The sequence below is a fragment of the Tyto alba genome, unplaced genomic scaffold (assembly GCF_018691265.1).
Source record: "Tyto alba isolate M040663 unplaced genomic scaffold, T.alba_DEE_v4.0 Super-Scaffold_14, whole genome shotgun sequence".
NCBI lineage: Eukaryota > Metazoa > Chordata > Aves > Strigiformes > Tytonidae > Tyto > Tyto alba.
In genome coordinates, this window is record NW_024881276.1 from 3,779,878 (window position 1) to 3,793,444 (window position 13,567).

At 42.2% G+C, this 13,567-nt stretch overlaps 1 protein-coding gene across 2 annotated transcripts in view; it reads right to left on the reverse strand.

Moving 5' to 3' along the window:
• P2RY8 (P2Y receptor family member 8) overlaps positions 1–10,046 on the reverse strand; it is a 36,118-nt gene extending 26,072 nt beyond the window's left edge. For both annotated transcript variants that reach the window (XM_009966049.3, XM_032996577.2), the window contains exons 1-2: positions 9,772–10,046; positions 6,208–6,281 (exon numbers count right to left, since the gene is read on the reverse strand). The gene's annotated coding sequence lies outside the window, so the exon portion shown is untranslated. The remainder of the gene's footprint in view (positions 1–6,207; positions 6,282–9,771) is intronic.
• Positions 10,047–13,567: the final 3,521 nt, after the last annotated feature.

The following is a 13,567-nucleotide window of genomic DNA, read 5'->3' on the forward strand; positions in this document are numbered from 1 at the left end:
AAAATGAAGGTATTTCATCTTGATCTTCAGAGCTATTTCGTAGTTTAACTGATGCAAGATTAACTTTCTGCTTTTATATAATCCCATTTAACACGCATGCATGAAGCAGTAAGGCAGCACGTAACAGTCTGTAAGATTTTTATTTACCAGCATCACTGCAAGTTGTCTATCTTCACTGCCTTTGATGGCCACACATCAAGAGAACTAAGCTTCAGCTCAGATCTCGAAAAAGGAAATAAGCACCCGCAAAAACACATTTCTCCTCCTCTGGAGGAGAGCATTGGGGCGTTCATGTTGACACAGAAAGTGCAGACTGAATGTATTTCAGGGGAGGATTGGATGTTTGTCTTCTTCCCAGAAGAAAGTAAAAGGATACAACAGCTCAGGGCTGCAGAAATGGAAGGCGAGGGCCAGGACTCTGGGCCACCGTGAGGGCAACGTGCTCTGAGATGGTGGGACAGGCAATGCTTCCTATGAGCCAGTCAATAAATACTGTTAACAGAAACAGCGTAGGCTGCTTGGACTTAAAAGTGAAAGACTCTGCTTTTTCAGTACACCTTCATACCTGACAAATGAGGTTTGTGCGTGGGCATGTGGCCTCATCCGCAGGGGAAGGATGTGATGTGGGAGAATCCTGAGGGGAACATGGGAGTCCTGGGTGGCTGTCAGCCAGATCAGGCATCAAACACTTCCACTTGCTCACTTTATCATTAATTTAGAAGCAAGAATATAAACAAAACCCAAACAACTACTGAGCCCAGTTGCTGTTCAGCTCTGTTTGAAAAGGATCTTTAGTCTGTATTTACAGGTCTCTGTTTCCCCTCTCTCCCTCAATAAATGTGAACGTGTTGGTTAAGTCTAGCCAAATCTGATAAAGGGTGTGGGTCCCAAGATTAACTAATTTTCTGTGCATTGCATAAAATTATTTGGCCAAATGGATGAAAACCAGGCATTCAGGTATTTATAATTCCACCTAATATTTTATAGTTCCTTTCCTTGATTTCTGCAACTGCATATGGTTTTCTGTGTGTCATGGCCATAATAACTCAGGAGAAGGTTGTAGACATGTGAAATTACAATAACTACAATCTTCATTATATAGCAATCCACTGTAAGTCACAGAACTCTAGGAAGAAAATAGGCTGGAGTTTTCTACTGCCCACAAAGCCACTGGAGAGCTTGCTGGTTTTATCTCCCCTATTGGAGCAATGTCAGTGTGAGTCTCATGCTAACTGCTCAAAATGTCTCTCACCCATCCCTTTTCCAGCCTGGGATCAAAGCAATAAAACTGTAGCTCACAATAAATGGCAGAGAATTTCATGTGATTACAGAAACCAGTCTGCAAATCCTACACCAAATTCTGCTTGACTCAACACATGGCAGACCCAATTTATGAATGGGCCGAGACCCTGTGAATACATTTATCTTCCATTGAAGGCCACAGGAAGTGAGAGCATTTAGCATTCAGCTCTCTTGGGCCCACAGCCAGACAGAAAAGTATCTTTGATATAGAATCATGACTTTATTTCTAATGCCTGTCACACTTCGAATTTCTGGACAATCCTTTGTGAACAAACTCCTACTTATTTCTTTCTTTTTTTTTTTTTTTTTTTTTTTTTTAGATTTATTAGAAAAGTTTAAGCTGTTGATATATGGAAGGTGAGAACTTTTTTCTTTGCTGAGGCAGGTGGGGGTGGAAGAGCATTTACAGCTCCTTTAGCATGTTAGTCTGAACTGTGAAATTGTTGGCAAAGGCAAGCTGCACGTCTACAATTTTATTTCAAACACGAGGAAGTCAAATCCCCAGATGCCCCCATGCTCCTTAGAAGTAGGCAAAGATGTTTCTGACCCCCTATTTTTCCTTCTGCACTCATGGCTACACTCGTCCCAGAGATCAGTTAGTGCAGCCGGAGGAGTAAGCATAACTAAAAGGAGCCAATATTTCTGTAGTACCATCTGTCTCTCTCTGCTTTCCCACTGCTGACTGTCATAGGAACAACATTTCCACACACCCGTGCTCCCCGTATAACAAAGTGATCCCCAGGCACTGTTATGAGAGATTTCAAAGTTCACACTGCAACAGCAAAAACTGGGAGGTGCTGAGAATGCATCCCACTCAGTGTAAACCTTTTCAAGCTGAGGGTAAATCAAACGTCTATATTACTGATATCCAGATCAGTTATGATCTCTGCCTCTCTCATGTGGGGGTAATCATGTTCTCATGGAAGTGAGCCCACAAACATTAGCAGGAATAGACATGTGAGTCTAGCAAACCGACCAGCCTACCATAACATTTAGAACTGTGCCATGTCCTGTTAGTTTCTCAGAGAAGTGTTGTTGATGGGAAACTTTTCATTTAAAAAGCTGAAAAAAAGCTTTCACAAGTATATATGATTTAAAATCTCAAACATTTAGCACCTGAAACATCTCAGTGATGAGTTTCTGAGGCTATTTTATCCACCAAGTCCAGATTTTAAGGTTATGTATCTACACAGCAGAGGATTGCTGAGATCACAAAAGCCAGACAGCTCACAGAAAACTTAATTCTTCATCCTCTTAGAGGTGTTAATATCGTTATGCCCCATGGAAGAAATGTGTGACTGAGAAGGCACATCTTCATGTGAAACAGTGGCTTGCAGATATTTTTTTTTTGACAAGCCTGTACAGATTTAGGTCACAAATTGGGCTGATAAAGAGATGTTGTATGCAATGTGTAAAGCGCTGTTTAGTTCAGCTTAAGAGCTTGGTCTTGCTCCTACTTAACTCAGTCTCACATTCTTGTGCTAGCAGCCAACTTTTCTTAGCTGCAATCCTGGATAAGCTGCAACCTTTTTGACTAACCATGCATTTCTAATGACCACAACAGCTCTGATCAGTGCATTGATTATTTAAGCACTGTTTAACTGAGATCATCAGCTTTCCAGAGACCTGGGATTGAGCGGAGGGTGTCCCTTATGAAAATGTCTTGTCTTTTCCTTCCTTGTCAAAATACTCACAATGCTCATATACTTCAGGAAGGTTACTGTTCTAGCAGCCTGGATAAATAAACAGCTGAAGAGCCTGGGAGCCAGAATTTCATCAGCAGGTTCCCCTGGTTGCTTTGCAGTTTAATGATCCCAGTAGTGGAAAGCTGGAAGTCAACAAGCTGAAGAGAGACAACCAACCCAGCTGCCAAGAAACTTTATAAGTCAGCTGCCTGAAAATGGACAAGTTTAAGTCTGCCCATTCCCATCTGATCTTTGTTGGAACCAATGCTCTCCCAACAATTTTTCAAAGGCAAAATACCCCATCAGAAAGGTTTAGACTTTTTTCTCCTCATTGATCAATGAGTGACACCATGCCCTATGTACAGTGCACTGTTCAAACTCTCGTCCTCAATACCAAATAAATAATTTATTTGTGGGCATTTTTGTGGCATCCAGTGTTGCAGCATCAAAGTGCTTCAAAAAGACCTGCAAACTTCATCTTTGCAGCTTTCCTGTAATATAAAGATAACTTAACCCCATATGACAAACAGGAGTGGGGAATGGAGGCCCTGAGTTACCTAGGACCTGATTTCTAAGAGTATTTGTCATTGCATAAAATGTTACTTGTTTCGAAGCCACATTTCTATTGACTATATCTGGATCTGTGAGTACTCAATACTTCTGCAAGTCAGACCCAGGTGTCTTTTAATATGCATTTGAAAATGAGGAACTCAGAGTTAGTGCCTGTTTCTGAAAGCTTAACCCCTTGAAGCCAGATCTGCAACAGGATTTCAGGCTCGGTAAGATAAGCATCACATGAGTGGAAGGAATAAGGCACCAATGAAGACTTGGGTGTCTCAGAATGGGATCTGAAATAGTCAGCAAAATGATGAGGGACAGTGTGAAGTCAGTGCTCTTCACAGGACACACACATAGGTCATCTGGGGGAGACATGGATGAGCCTTGGAAACATGAAAACTTGGAAAAAAAAATAAATCTTAGTGAGTCTCACAGAATATCCTCTCTCCTGCAGGAAGCCTACTGGGAGACCTGAGTTTGAATCTCTTTGTGAAGGTTTGCTTTATGAAAATTCCTTGTTGCCTTTCTCGGAACTGAATACGATTTGCTACAATCTTTTGAGATGGCTGATAGAAGAGAAACACTTCCCTATCTAAATGATAGAGTGGCAGTTAAGGTCAGGAAATAGGTGCCTCAGGTTGCCTTCCAAGTCTGACCATGGGACTTTTTATCTGAGCAGGAGATTGTTTTAGCCACAAAGCTTCTGGGTACTGCCCATATTTCACATCAAAGATGTGCAATAAAAAATTCTAGATACGGCAACTCAGGGAACGATGAAAATGCCATGCAGGAGGGCAAGAGATCCTCTAGCCTAGTGACAGGGGCAGTCATCAGCTGTAAGGTAGTGGGCATGGCCTACTCTTTAGATTGGTCTTTGGGGTTATCCAGAGACTACTTAATGTGAAACAGTGTCTTTGAAGATGAGACTAGAGAAGAGGTCTCTTGCCTTCTAGCTGAACAATATTTCAGGCTTCTATTCCTCTTTTGTCCGATGACCACTGCTTGCTCTAGTAGCTTCAACTGGCCAGGTGAAAATCAGCCTAGACTGTGGTACCTAGCATACTAACTAGATAGCAAGGAAGCAGGTGGATAAGGCTTTAAACACTTCCAGAAGAGAGTGTTGTACATGCATGCTCTTTCTCCTAGGATAGTGCTCTATAGGAGTTACACTATTTATGTAATGAGAAGCAGCTACTAGGGTATAATTCCCCAGTAGTCAGAGACCGTATAAGTATTGTCCCCGCTTGGAGCAAAGGCTCTGAGGTTCCACTCCAGCTCCATTTCAGGCATTTCTCATGTAGCCTTTTCTTATGGAGGTGACCTTCTCTCGGCATCACACAAGACTTTCAGGCAGAATCAGTGGCAGAATCTTATTTCCCAGGACATCACTCAGTCACTAAAATCTCAAGGCTACTTCGCCTTTTCCTGCAGTCCTACCTCTCAGTCGGCATGTGTCCTCCAGCAGCAAGTAGATGGGAGCTGACCAAGGAGACAGGCAATGGTCTCCCTCTGAATGGGCTGTTGGTTGATTTTTTTGTGCTGAAGTATTGTTCTGCGATATTTACACTTAGGAGACTGAGGACTATACCACACGCACAAGGGAGATGTTACTACATGAAAGGTATGTTAATATCAGTAAATTAAGCGCTGTCAGAACCTGGGCTCCGGCCATGAAATTCAATTCCTTGGACTGTTACAGTTCTGGCACAGTTTTGTTTCACATCAACTAACGCTTCCTCAAACAGCTGTGGGGCCCACACAATCGTCTTGTGTAGTTTAGGAATTATCACAGACCGAAGACCATTCCAGAAAAGGAGTTTGGATGTAGCCATCATGTTTCAGAGGCTGAGAACAATTACTACAGATGTGTCAAATAAGCTAAAGACCATGGTATGACTGGTCCCAGCAAATGGATATAGTGCAAAATCAGTTGGGTAAAAACGCATTTTCTGTCTAGACCACTAGAGGGGGCGGACAAACCTGCTTTGCCTTGATTTATTGTTAGGTTACTGAGACCTGGATATTTTGGGTTTTTCTCAGGATATTTGAGGAAAAGAGCCAAAAGGATCATGCCTTGCTGTCCTCTACAAACCCACTTATGTCATCTGTAGCATGTCACCCAAAGTCTGTCTTTCTCCTGACAACTGCTGTCCAGACACCACCCTCTGTCCTTGCCTACCTTGATTTCTACTATCAGTTTTCTTTTTTTTTTTTCTTTCCCTCATGATCTCTGTTCCTGTTTATCCACAGTTTCCTACCCTACCCCTCACCACCCCCTGTGCTCCAGGAGGATTTTACTTTGATCCCTGCACTGCTTGACTCTCACAAGGTGATGTAACAAAAGTACAAAGGCTTATTCTCCCAGCCTTCAGCTGCTGAACCACTGCAACCCAGAAGTGGTGTCCACTCAGTGTACCCAAGATTTCAATTGGGCATGATTTAGAGAGTCTCAAAGACTGATTTTTTTGAGAAGTTGGCAGGGGGGAGAAAAAGTCTTTACAAGATGATCCCTTTCTTTGTGCTTACTCACCTACTCAAAGCAGAGGTTTGTGTTCCTGAATATTCCCTTATTGCCTCAGCAATTGCCTCATACAAACTCTGCATGTAACATCCTGCCAAAAAAAATGCAAATCTTTTCATCTTAAATGTTGATCAGACTTACAGGCAGCTCCCTAAGGAATTTGTCTCGCCGTGGTCACCGCTGATGTTTCCGTGCTGCAGCAGATCAGATTTCCTCTATGAGTAAGTAAAGTAAAAAATCTTTTAAGAATCAGTTGTTACCAAAAAAAATGTTTCAAAAGGAGCACATCTAAAGATAATGCTGAACAGTGACAAGCACTGATAGCACGGCCTTTCTTACCTTTAAAACAGAGCTCACTATCTGTAAAATATCCCTGTGCAGAATTACTAAAGATGCGTAATATCCACATCTGAAGATGAAAAGAAGATATAAGAGCACATTCTTTTTGGTGACTTGAAGTTTTTCCTTCTTATTTTCGCAGATCTGAATCAGGTGCAGTGTATGTGATAATAAGTAACCCTAGCTGCTTCATCGTGGTGTGTAATTTCTGTTGTTATTTCAAGACTTAAACAGCACTTGGGAGAACGAGGATGTGAGGGTAAAATTATTTTCAGTTGACCAGCTGCTGAGCCTGAATTCCTCATGCAGTAGTGTGAAAATGTGACAAAAATGAGCAGCTCTTAATGAAAAAGCTTATAGATGGCTTGCTCCACCCTGAACAAATCTCAGGCCTTCATGAGGCTGTGCACAAAAAGGCAGAATCTCTGTTACAATATCAATGAGAGCTAAAATTCATCACTTCAGAAAACTGAGCTGTTGCATGAAGAGCGTACAGATCTCTCTTTCTCTGTCTGAGTATTTAGCTTTAGTCAAATACTCAACAACACTGAAAAATAAGACTACCAATGGAAAATTTCAGTAAGCATGGCAGGCTTCTGATCAAAAATATGTGAAAAGAGACCAGATCAAACTGACATTACCAGATTCAAAGGATGCAGAAAATTAACCCTGTGGGACAGTTCTCATTGATTGGCACCTACGCTTAGACAAAAATTGCATTATATTACCCATTTTAAACCTATTTTAAAGTAACAACTCTCTCAGGCTAAGAGTCACTCTCAGGTTTCCTGCGTATAAATAGTAAGCCCAGAAGGAGCACCAACTTGACCTTCCCATTTGAGAGCTGGCAGCAAGAGTAAACAAGCCCAAACAACAGTCTCAAAGACATTTACTTATAAAATGACCTCATTTCATCCAGGAATTTTTGAGACAGTAGTCAATGGCCAAATACTCCCATTTCTATAAAGTAATTTTTCAGAGGAGAGCTGCATTGTCAAGCTCATTTTGCACACTGTGAAAAACATGAGAACAGTGTCACTAAATATGCCTGATACAGAAAGCATCCTTCTGTCAGTTTGGAGGCTTTTCAGACATCAGTCGTCAGCAGTGAAGCCCCCTGGACTTCCTCTTAAAAACAACTTTGTATCTGGAAACTGTAAATATGCAGTAAATTTTCTAGGTGGTGAGAGGTGTGCAAAACACCACACACTAGTGTTTAACACACTGAGAAATAGTCTTGTTGTCTCTTTGGTTTTGAGCAGAACAGAGGGAGCCCACCACAGCATAACTCTTTGAGGCTGGGCTGTGGTCTGCTGGGTTTCTCCCCTCTAACCATTCAACCAGAACACAGCAGTTACTGGGGGACACCACATTTACCATACAAATAATGGATTTTCTAGGGTTCGTTTCTTTTCCATCCTATTACGCAGCTACATCTCCCTCTGACAGAGAGCTGAGGAGTTTTCCCACACCAAAGATACTCACACTGAAAGAGAGCACTGAGAGCAAATATTTTAAATGACCTGAGCTGGCCTTTTCTGCACTTAACAGTCATCAGTGCAAGCAAAATTGTCTGCACAGGCAGATGCATCTGAGTTGAACCTAAGCCCACCCTGGAAGACAGAAGGTGAATGCACATTCTCAATAAATGTACCTGAAGAGATGCTAAAAACTGAAGGCAGAAGCAGTGGGTAAGCTGCTGGTTGTCAACAGGGGAGGACTGGGTTCAGTTTGCTCTTCCTACACAGAGCTGCTGAGTAGTTTCCCTTGAGCTGTGCCTATGCAGTAACTGGGAAAAGTGACTGCAGGATGGGTAGGCGCACCTCAGCCAGCTTTCATCTATCAAGCTGTAGCACAGCCTGCAAATATTTAGCAGTTAAGGCCATACAGAGCTGTAAGGAACAGCAAATTTCTTAGCACTGATATTCAAACTGAGAAGACTGAGGCTGATGCAAATGCTTCTGCACATGCCATAGCCTCTTCCCTAGCAGAATGGAGACATGCTCTCTGGCTGTGTCTAAACTGATGCACAGCTGTTTGCAAGGGAAGACCTGGGATTCTTGATCAGATCACCTGCACTGGGGAGTTGCAAAAACCATGGCACAAGTCTGGTGTCAACAGGAATTCATCCAAGTTCCCCATCTGTAGATGACAGTGACAAAACTTCTGTGCCTCGTCTTTTAAAGGTGAAATTCATTACAGAGGTCCGAGTGTTACCATAGCAGCAATTTCACAAGTAAGGTGGAGGTGATTTAGGAATTAATTCCAAATATTGATGGGACTTATGTGTCTGAATCAAATTAATGCTTTTGAAAACCCTAGCTAGATTCTCCTGACCACTATGTATAAAATCAAGAAAGTGTTTATACCAAACACTGAGCACAGTCAAGGAGCCAACGTCCAAACATTAAAACTGATTACAAGCAAAGACTGAAAAATAAGCAAATGCCAAAACCCTGAATCTCCAGTGTATGACTTCACTCAGGGATCCTCACGGCACATACAATTTCACTTTCTGTAGGGCAACTTGGTGGCAGCACATTGTTACAATAGCCGCTCTACAGATGGCTATTTTATGCTTCCTTCTGAACTATTAAAAAACCCTTCACGCAAATGGTCTCTCTCCCCATCTATTAAGAGATAACAAATGCAGTATGCAAGATTGCACTGTGTTACCAGACTTCCTGCTCGTCCCCGTCTGCCTGAGTTCAGTTTTTATGCATCAAAAGACCCTGATGAAATTATATTGTTTTATGAATTGGTTCCACGGTGTGTGTGTTTGGTTGCTGCAAACCTCAGGAACAGTCTCAGGATGACTACAATACATGACTCTGCAATAGCTAAAGATAGATATCAGGTCCAGATTTACAAATAAAGCTGGTCCAAAATTAACTGTTTTTTTTTTCTTCTCCCCCAATATGTAGAAGCTCATTCTTTCTCCTTTTAAAAATATCCTTGAAGACACGCTATGATTTTTACTACTTTCCTTACTAAAGCAAACTGTACACCTGAGAACCCTGTGTTTTGTTTTGATAGTGATTTGTGCAGAGTGAACTCCTTAAAACTGGCAGTAAGTGTTTTCTTTCTCTTTTACTGCAATATTTGCTGTAGTAATTCTGACTATGTGTAACATAACTTCTTCATTACCATTGCTCTATTATTAACCCATACAGTTCTTTCTTTATTTCTACAACTCACAGTCATCTGACACAAAGACACACATGTACTTCTTGAATTGCAATGAACTTTGCTCTCCCTTCAGATGTAAATAATAGGAGGGAAAACAAATCAGTCTTGAGAGAGCCCGACTCCACTGAAAAACAATTCTGAATAAACAATCAAGAAGTGAAAAACTGTACTCCTTACCTGGTCTGGGATGTACAGTGCACCTTGAAAGCCTCTTCAATGACAGAGAAGAATTAGAAATAGTTGAAAGTTTGTACTCATCCAACCACAGGGCTCAGGAAATGACCGTGTATTTTGCAATGATTAACTCCTTCCTCACTTTTAATTTTTTCGCTTTTTCAAGTACAGTAAAAAAATCCATCTTACCCTTCCACTGCAGTTTGATAACTAATGCCATGCCCTACACATGATTTCTGTTTCACACTGAGAATATGCAGGTGGCCAGAGGAGATGACTCTGAACACCTCCATGGAAGAGAGAATTTGCTGTCTTCTGCATAACCGTGACCAAGTACATTTTAATGTTGCGTGAAGTTTACGTGATGACGTGTAGAAATGATTAAGTAATGGCTTGAGTGCCTAACTCATTTTTAGAAGAAGCTTAGAGCAATATTATCAACATGACTTCAGTGTTGCAATGTCCAACGGAGCAAGAAAAAGAAGTTATTTAAAGGAGCAGCATCCCTTGCAGCCCGGACAGGCTTTTGATGTATATATGGTGTATAATACTTCCATGCACAGTGGGTCTCTAGGTGAAAGTCAGGCATGATGGAACATCAGGAGTGAGGCCCTGTGTGCATAAAACCCCTTCTGTCCCTAAAGTTGTTTCCCGTAGCTGAACATACCTGTTTGAATGAGAATCATTTCTGACCATAAGCACTATATAAACCCATGAGCCTGAAAGCTAGTAGAGGCCAGTTCCACACAAAAGCACATGCAGGCTGCCTTTGGGGAGCAGGCACCTCCACGCTGAACCCAAGGTGGCACCCAGGCTCTCTGCGTGCAGGTGCGGGGAGGATTGGCACCCCAAAGTGGATTCCCCCCACCAAAACAGCAGGCCGAGAAAGAAAACACTCCCAACAATGCAGGCCATAATGCTGAAGACAGGCCCGTGTTTTGCACCCTCCTGCTTTTTTTATGATTTAGAAAACAAGCTCTGGACATAGGCGCATACCTGTCCTTTCCACAGCCTTGAAGTCTCTTTGCCTAGGCACGCATGTGTTTTATTTTAAAAATCTTATGGGGGAGGGAAGTGTCTCTCCCAGGATTTGGGATGTCAGTAGAGGAAGAGAGAATAGAAATGTTGTCAACATGCACTTTTATACCACAGTTTCATAGCTTGAGCACCCAACTGTGATGGTTTGGGTTTAGCCTTCTCTTTAGGAAGAGCTAAATCCCTGTTTTGGGCATAAAGCATGTCCTTCCACAGAACATAGAAGAGGTAGGGATCTAGTCCATTCTTCTTAGAAAAGCTGAGCTGACAGGGAAGGACTCGATGTGTCAGCGAGCCTACGCTCCACAGGTTTCTTCCCTGGGAGAAGGTTTGTATGAACTACATAAATGACTCCAGTAACAAGGAAAAGAGCTCAGCGTTGTCCAGCTCTCAGTGGATGGTGGGTTTCAGAAAGAGGTTTCTTCTTAGATTATTACTGTTTACTAGACCTGGTCACTCAGATCTTGGATTCCTCTTAGCAGAGTGGTCCGGCTTCACGAAAAGGAGTGGAAAGGGTACACAGCCCAGCCACGTACTTAGGGGATTGTACCAGAAAGTGGGAATACCGACCCTGAAACTGAAGGGTCTTCCACAGCCTGGGCCAGTATTCTGGATCACTGAGCCAAGGGTGGCTAGGACCTCCTTCCCCACGCACTGCTCACAGACACCCTGCCTTGCGTGGAGAGCACTGCTGCGCCCACGTCGGACAGGGTTGGGGTTCCTGTGGGCAGGCAGACACGGCGGGGTGCTTCCTCCCCTCCCTGGGTGACAGCAGATCTGGTCCATCAGCTTGTAGCCTGCAAGAGCTTCTGAGCCTGTGGGGAGGCCTCGTGTTTGGGTTATCTGAGGCAGGGGTGGGATTGTCCCACCTAGCTCTGGGCATTTGCCCTGCCGGTGGCTACACCGGAGCTAGTCATTCGAGGCACTTCTGAAAATAGGCAACGGAGAGCAACAGACCTGTGCCAAGTTCTTTAGCTGGGAGTTTTAACAGCCAATTAAGAGTTTCTTTTGCTATATATATGTATATATATGTATGCTTGCATATTTTTTTATACAATCAAGATTTTATAAAAATAAATAAAATCCCTATCCTCCTGATGGTAAGTTCTTCCACTGACTTCCCAGGGATTATTTCCAGCAATAACAACTGCCAAGGCATGCTCCTGCAGGATACTGAGGAGTGCAATCTGCACTTGATGTTCATTCTTTCATAACCTACCACAAAAATAACAGGAATACTTAGGATCTTCAGTGTGAGCAGGTGCTTAGTTGCTTTTCTGAATGGAGGCCAAAACATTCAGGTGATTCCTCAGGCTAGGGCTATTTATTATATAGCTTCATAAGCAGAAGCATTGGGGAGTTTTACATTAAACATGGGGTGCAGGACAGAGGCTCAAGTTCTTTTTGCCTTGACTCCTCTCACTTTCACACACAAAAACTGAATCAACTGTCAGTCTTTATCAGCTGCCAGACTTGCTTCTCGCCATGAGCCTACAGGTAAACAGGAAGGAGTTTCAGTCTCACAACCTCAAAGCATGCAAAATACATTGAATCAGACCTCCAAACAACTAATTAGATATGGTTTTCTTCCTAGCTTGATATTTCTTTAACAACAATCTTCTTTCAGTTCAAATATAGCAGGTTAGAGGGTTTTTTTCCACTTTTTGGTCCTTGAGGCTACAAATATTTAAAATCTTACAACTTCTATTCACTACCATTTTTAAAGAACTTTTCCCTGTTAAATCTGGGGAAAGGAACTTTCAGAACAAAAAAGTCAGCATTTACTTTTAGTAAAAAAATATGAAATTTAACAGTCCTGGAATATTATATGATATAATGAGTATAAGCATTAATTAATGCTGCTGTAAAATATACTGTGGTATATTATAACATAATATAAAGAAAGTTAATAATTAAATTGTTGCTGTTATTATTATTATTATCATTATTATTATTACTGCTACTACTCTAATACAAGGTAATCAATTTGATGGGGCTTATTTGGCCATGTTAAAATTTCCTCAGAAAGCAGTTAGGTGATAGGAAAGCATCACTCTGAAGACTAATCATGTCTTTCAGAATGATTATGAGCAATGCTGTGAATTATTATAGATCAGTTTCCTCTGGGTGACGTTCTAGCCCTCTGTAAGTCCACAGTCAGTTCTTACTGAGCTCAGTAGGGTCATGAGTTCATCTTGCAAGTCATCCCTAGAGCCATCTCAAGCAGTCTAGGAGTAGTTGGGTTCCATGCCTTTATTGGTAAGACTCTGCACTTTGACTGTGTTCTCCTGGGAGATAGGGACATGACTTCTGTTAGATATTTTAGACTACTCTGGTAATGTTTTAGACTTTTTTTTTTTTTTTTTTTAAGTGATGTTAGAAAGCTCCTCAGTATATCTCCAGTGAATCTGCACCAACCCTGAGGGTGACCTGAATGTGGCTCCGGCTCTTGGTGCACAGAGGAAGCAGATGCAGACGGGGATCTGATTTGCACCAGGCCCTGAGTGATCCCCAGCCTCAGGACATACAACCCCTTGCATAAAAATAGAGAAAAAAATAAATCATCTGGGGAAGCTTCACTAAGGCTAAATTTGGTAATTTATTAACAGCAATGTTATCCCTGGAGAAGCAAATGCTAGCTTCTCTTCTGCAGCTGTGGAGGGCCTGGAGTAATGCACAATTGCAGGTTAAATACAGGACCTGCTCTGGGTCCCTCCGATGGACCCAGCCTGGCAATCAATGAACAGAGGAAGGCCTAACCACC